We start from the raw sequence: 6990 nt of genomic DNA, 5'->3' as shown, positions 1-6990 counted from the left end.
ATTCCGTAGGCTTTTACTTTGTTTATCAGGCGACAGTGCGGAACTGCATCGAACGCCTTCCGGAAGTCAAGGAAAATAGCATCTACCTGGGAGCCTGTATCGAATATTTTCTGGGTCTCATGAACAAATAAAGCGAGTTGGGTCTCACACGATCGCTGTTTCCGGAATCCATGTTGATTCCTACAGAGTAGATTCTGGGTTTCCAAAAACGACATGATACTCGAGCAAAAAACATGTTCTGAAATTCTTCAACAGATCGACGTCAGAGATATAGGTCTATAGTTTTGCTCATCTGCTCGACGACCCTTCTTGAAGACTGGGACTTTGGATCATTCCACTTCAAATCGTTCCGCACGCATACTCCCAGATATTTTACAGAAGGAACTGCTACCAGTGTTTGTTCCGCTATCATATAATCATCAACAGTGTCTCCTCAGCGACCGTTCAGCGAAAGTTGCTGTGATGGGTCTCTGCAGCAGGTACCTGGTTCATTTCACCCATGTTGACTGCTGTTCGTTGGCGACGAAGGCTGAAATTTGCACACCAGTACCGCAACTGAACATCCACTGAGCGACGACAGGTTACCTTTTCAGATGAATCTCATTTTATGCTTCATCGGACCGATGACTGTTGGCGTGTGTGGCGTGAAACGTCTGTAGGCAAAACGTCCAGGATGGAAGAGTGAGCGTTCGGGTCTGGGAAATGTTTTTGTGTCATTCCCCGTGTGTTCTCGTCATTCTGGAAGCCACAATGAATCAACACATCTACATCTACATCTACATGATTACTCTGCAATTCACATTTAAGTGCTTGGCAGAGGGTTCATCGAACCACAGTCATACTATCTCTCTACCATTCCACTTCCGAACAGCGCGCGGGAAAAACGAACACCTAAACTTTTCTGTTCGAGCTCTGATTTCTCTTATTTTATTTTGATGATCATTCCTACCTATGTAGGTTGGGCTCAACAAAATATTTTCGTATCCGGAAGAGAAAGTTAGTGATTGATATTTCGTAAATAGATCTTGCTGCGACGAAAAACGTCTTTGCTTTAATGACTTCCATCCCAACTCGCGAATCATATTTGCTACATTCTCTCTCCTATTACGTGATAATACAATACGAGCTGCCCTTTTTTGCACCCTTTCGATGTCCTCCGTCAATCCTACATGGTAAGGATCCCACACCGCGCAGCAATATTTTAACAGAGGACGAACGAGTGTAGTGTAAACTGTCTCTTTAGTGGACTTGTTGCATCTTCTAAGTGTCCTGCCAATGAAACGCAACCTTTGGCTCGCCTTCCCCACAATATTATCTATGTGGTCTTTCCAACTGAAGTTGTTCGTAATTTTAACACCCAGGTACTTAGTTGAATTCACAGCCTTGACAATTGTACTATTTATCGCGTAAACGAATTCCAACGGATTTCTATTGGAACTCGTGTGGATCACCTCACACTTTTCGTTATTTAGCGTCGACTGCCACCTGCCACACCATACAGCAATCTTTTCTAAATCGCTTTGCGACTGATACTGGTCTTCGGATGACCTTACTAGACGGTAAATCACAGCATCATCTGCGAACAACCTAAGAGAACTGCTCAGATTGTCACCCAGGCCATTTATATAGATCAGGAACAGCAGAGGGGCCAGGACGCTTCCCTGGAGAACACCCGATATCACTTCAGTTTTACTCGATGATTTGCCTTCTATTACTACGAACTGCGACCTTCCTGACAGGAAATCACGAATCCAGTCGCACAACTGAGACAATACCCCACAGGCCCGCAGCTTGATTAGAAGTCGCTTGTGAGGAACGGTGTCGAAAGCTTACCGGAAATCTAGAAATACGGAATCAACTTGAGATCCGCTGTCGATAGCGGCCATTACTTCGTGCGAATAAAGAGCTAGCTGCGTTGCACAAGAACGATGTTTTCTGAAACCATGCTGATTACGTATCAATAGATCGTTCCCTTAGAGGTCATTCATAATGTCTGAATACAGTATATGCTCCAAAACCCCACTGCAAACAGACGTCAGTGATATAGGTCTGTAGTTCGATGGATTACTCCTACTACCCTTCTTAAACACTGGTGCGACCTGCGCAATTTTCCAATCTGTAGGTACAGATCTATCGGTGAGCGAGCGGTTGTATATGATTGATAAGTAGGGAGCTATTGTATCAGCGTAATGTGAAAGCAACCTAATCGGTATACAATCTGGACCTGAAGACTTGCCCGTATCAAGCGATTTGAGTTGCTTCGCAACCCCTAAGGTATCTACTTCTAAGAAACTCATGCTAGCACCTGTTCGTGTTTCAAATTCTCGAATATTCCATTCGTCTTCCCTGGTGAAGGAATTACGGACAACTGCGATCAATAACTCCGCTTTAGCGGCACAATCGTCGGAAACAGTACCATCGGCATGCACACAAGTATGCACCAATCCTTAGGGATCATGTGTAGCCCCAAACGCACTTTCTTTTTCCTCGGAAAGATGGTATCTACCAGCAGGACAATGCAGTGTGACACACAGCTCGTAGCGTACGCACCAGGGTGAGGTTACCGTACTCCCCTGAACCTGGTCAGCAGACTCCCTGGATTTAAACACAATCGATAATCTGTGGAACCATGTCGATCGGGCTGTTCGCGCCGTGAATCTTCAGCCGACAAACGCAGTGCAGTTAGCCACAGCACTGTAGTCGACATGCAAAAGGTTGTTGTTCAAGGTTTTGGCAGGTGGTCACATTAAAGGGACTTCATTGCGTAGCTGCATGTGACTCTTGTTTAATGAAATGTCGCTGAGAGACGCGGCCCAGTGGTTGAGACAATGTTCGGAAGTAGAGGCTAAGATTACAATGGTTTGGATTCGTATCTTTCATGATTAACTTAATTCACTTTCCGATAATCACGCAGAGATTTCTTGAACAAGATAGCTGGTACCGTAATATTATTTTTGATAGGTGCTTTACTGCATTAGCTTGAAAAGGTAACTACCATTGGTTTGAACCACATTCTCTGCAGTCAACGAGCTGACCGTTTTAACTGTCGTGGTTTTTTACATGTAGCAAACGACATAATTCGGAAGACCGTTGGATGAAAAACACCACAGCATCAGTTACGACAGATATCTCATGACGATGACTTTGGAGAAAGCGTTCGAAAACTTGAAAACCATTCTAGCCTAAAGTGGCAAGAGAATCGTGAGAAAATTTCGTAATATCATGATTTTTTTTCCGTATTCAAATCTTGTCCAGTTGAACTAGAGCACAGTTTCTAATAACTTCGATGTTAGCAGTAACCAAAGCACTGAACCTGCAACTCTGGTGTAGCTTCTTGGGTTTTAAAGTCCATCGTTCGCTTTAACCAAAGTCTTTGCCCGTCTAGCGGTAAGTGGCTACAAGTGTTTTGTTCTATTATTCCTGTGGCGTAACAGTCGTGTGCTGATTTTGGGGTCTGGCAGTGAGCCAACGCTGTAAATAATCCTAGAGCGGCTGAAGCGCTCTAAGACCAGTGCTGTGAGCTAACTGTTCGTGTTCATTCACTCCTGTTTCATCAAATCACTTACAATTTGTGACGCAGAACGTTATAAATTGCCAACATAAAGAAAAGGTAAACTGCAAATTGAACAATTATTTTTCTGTTGACTTTGGAAACAATTTGAATCGCCAATCTTCAGAAAAACCAATACCTCAGTATCTTTGACACATGGTGATAGTCGGTGTAATTATGATGATGGAAATTGCGATGACATTGTTTTTGGACACATCTGAACACAATATTTAGAGCCTGTGTTGGCCGATTTGCGATTTTATCGCGTTTGGAATGCTGTCACGCATCACTGGAAGATGACAATGCCACGGGACCTGGAATGCGCAGTAATAGTTCCTATGCCTACTATGTAACGCTCATTTGGCGCTTACAAGATGGTTTCTTCGGCCTGTCAGGACGTGAAACATGCTCGATTAATTACTCCGGTATGACACCCTTCCAGACTTATGTAACCCTTGTACGCGCCAGCAAGAGTTAAGTGCTGTGATCCTTGCTTTATGTAAGGAAGTGGAATAAATCTGCACATTTCTTGACGAATTTTACAAATAGTGGCGCCAGTTTCCCACAGAAAACGGTGTGCCCGTTGCTTCTAACGAAACCTAAATCTGACTTCAACAGACCTCGTAGAATCCAGTCACGATATCTGTTGCTTACCGACTCGAAGTGGCGTTTTATAAATCGATGAAAAAAGTTTGAATTTGTATTTATACAGTAACTTTCGCGAAACTTGCAGCACCCTCGACGGATGGTCCTAATTAACCCAAATTCAGTGGGTATATAGATAAGTAAGATTAACTTTGCAGGGAAACTGCATTCAGGCACACTCATTAATGCCCTCCTGTGTAGCCAAAAACGTCAGAATTATGGCAAGCTTGGTTGGTGAACAACCATAAAAGAAACTGGCAATCAGAAATCAAGTACGCTTTGTCGACGGCAAACGCTCAGATCAGTTTATGAGAATTCGAATGGGCAGAATACAGATTTGAAAATGACTTTCTATCATCATCAACTTTTGTAGTACTGTCGTCCACAGTTGCGTATATTATTACGGTATGTTAATAATTACTACTTTGGGACCGTCGTTGGGTTGGAAAGTAACGGCCGATAATGTGTAGGGGAACGTGACGTAATGAAAATAATTATAATTCTTGTTGAGGTGTGAGATTTACTCGAATCTGATGTCGGTAAGTGATTCGTGTCCCGTATTTTGCTGACGTCAATGGGTGAAAGCAGACGGGTGGTCCGGAGGTTCCACTTCCCTCTTTTTCGTGGGCTGGGCAGGAGACGCGCATGCAATTGTATTGGCTTCTATCGCCGAGAAGCCAGAATGTAGCACTCTGCAGTGGGTCTGCGGACATCATCACTGGCGCCCAAAGTGGACTGAAAGGACATATTATTTTCAGACGAGTCCCACTTCAACAGAACATTCAATTATGGCAGTATACGTCTTCGAAACTGACCGCAATCTGACAGCCTGCAATGTACAGTGGCAGGGAGATAAAAATAAAATTCAATTTAGCGAGGTGTACTTCTATATGTAAGAGGTGTTATATCGGCTCGTATAAATTGAAGGTGACCTAAAGAGCAACCACTACCTCAGGGAGCTTTCCTTCAGATAAATTAGCAAGGTAGAGTTTAGAAGGACAATACTCGACCTCATGTGGTGAGAAATCTATGTGTTCTTTGAAGAACAACGGGTACTACTGCTTTCGGGATGCGCATGTATACATGGCATGTAACCTATTGAATGTTTGATCGGCAACTTGTTCGTCACAGTCCCTCAACAACAGTGGGGACGTTTATGAATTCGTTGCAGGTGGTACGGACAGACAGTCTTGTGAAGTAATTTTCAACAGATTTTCGAAAACTGTCTCGAGCAGCTAGTTCGACAGTTCACACGCAGCGGAAATGTTTTAGACTTTGTAGCTACGAGGGCGTACTGAATAGTAGTGCTTGCGAATTTTTTATTGTCTCAATATCGGTTGAGGTATTACATGTCATGCGCCTTACTCTGGTGACTTTTCCGCTTCACTGATGCAAGTTGCCATCCACCGCCGCTAGAGGACTCCGAATTGTAGCATGTAACATGGCATTGTGTAACTTAACTACGTCGCTGCGCGAGAAACAGCGTGGTGTAATCCCCCAGAATACTGAAAGCACGAATTTGAAGAGTTCGTCCACATATGGAGTACCCTATCCTTCAGCATGACAATACCAGACCACACACACGAATGCTGCGACATTTGCAACAGTCCGACACCTTGGGCTCACTGTCATCAATCATTTTCCATACAGTCCTGAGTTGGCCCCATCCGATTTTCATCTCTTTTCAAAATCTAAAGAAAACTTTTGGGGACTTCACTTTGATAGTGATGAAGCGGTGCAAGCAAAAGTGAGGTTGTGGCTCCGTCGATACAATGACGGTATCAACAAATCGGGCTCTCACGGGAGGAAATGTGGTCGTCGCCGGGGTGACAATGTTGTGAAATAAATATGTAGACATGAAGAATAAAGCTACAGAATTTTAATAGAGTTTGTTTTATTTAAAAAAGGGCAACGGCCTTGCCGCAGTGGATACACCGGTTCCCGTCAGATCACCGAAATTAAGCGCTGTCGGGCGTGGCTGGCACTTGGATGGGTGACCATCTGGGCCGCCATGCGCTGTTGCCATTTTTCGGGGTGCACTCAGCCTCGTGATGCCAAGTGAGGAGCTACTCGACCGAATAGTAGCGGCTCCGGTCAAAGAAAACCATCGTAACGATCGGGAGAGCGGTGTGCTCACCACACGCCCCTTCTATCCGCATCTTCACCTGAGGATGACACGGCGGTCGGATGGTCCCGACGGGCAACTTGTGGCCTGATAACGGAGTATGTATGTGTGCATCTATGTATTTAAAAAGCTCCAAGAGTTTTCACATAAAAAATTCGGAGGCATTACTTCTCAGCTCGCCCTCGTACAAACAGCCCAGATGTCATCAACAGTGTCAGTATTGAGGCATGGATTGGTGGTTATGATGTCATCACAGTGACCATGGTTACTAAAGTTAATAAATCCATCAAGAAGGCTAGGAGAATATTTTTGATAAATAGAGCTGATAAGCTGTATGTTAGCATCCTACTTTAACATGGAAAAGGCATCATTTAGTTCCAATATGAGGAATTACAGGCAATGTTTAAACTGATTGTAAATAGCTCTGTGGAGAAGTATCTGCTGGGCAGGTGGATTAAGGACGGAAAGTAGCCACCGTGGTTTCAGAGCAAAATTTGGAAACTGCTGAGGAAACAGAGACTGTCGCAGTGTCGGTTCAAAAAACAACGCGCAAATGACGAGAGGCAAAAGTTAGTAGAAACTCCGTCGTCTGTAAAAACACTGATGCGCGAAGCCTACAACTTTCATCGCCATAGCTTAGCAAAAGATCTTGTCAAGAACCTGAGAAAGT

At 44.1% G+C, this 6990-nt stretch overlaps 1 pseudogene; it reads left to right on the top strand.

Annotated features, from left to right (window-relative positions):
* Positions 1 to 6102: 6102 nt before the first annotated feature.
* LOC124723804 lies at positions 6103 to 6220 on the top strand (annotated as a pseudogene).
* Positions 6221 to 6990: the final 770 nt, after the last annotated feature.

Source organism: Schistocerca piceifrons, chromosome X (genome assembly GCF_021461385.2).
Source record: "Schistocerca piceifrons isolate TAMUIC-IGC-003096 chromosome X, iqSchPice1.1, whole genome shotgun sequence".
Taxonomy (NCBI): domain Eukaryota; kingdom Metazoa; phylum Arthropoda; class Insecta; order Orthoptera; family Acrididae; genus Schistocerca; species Schistocerca piceifrons.
This window is presented reverse-complemented; position numbering and strand designations above follow the sequence as displayed.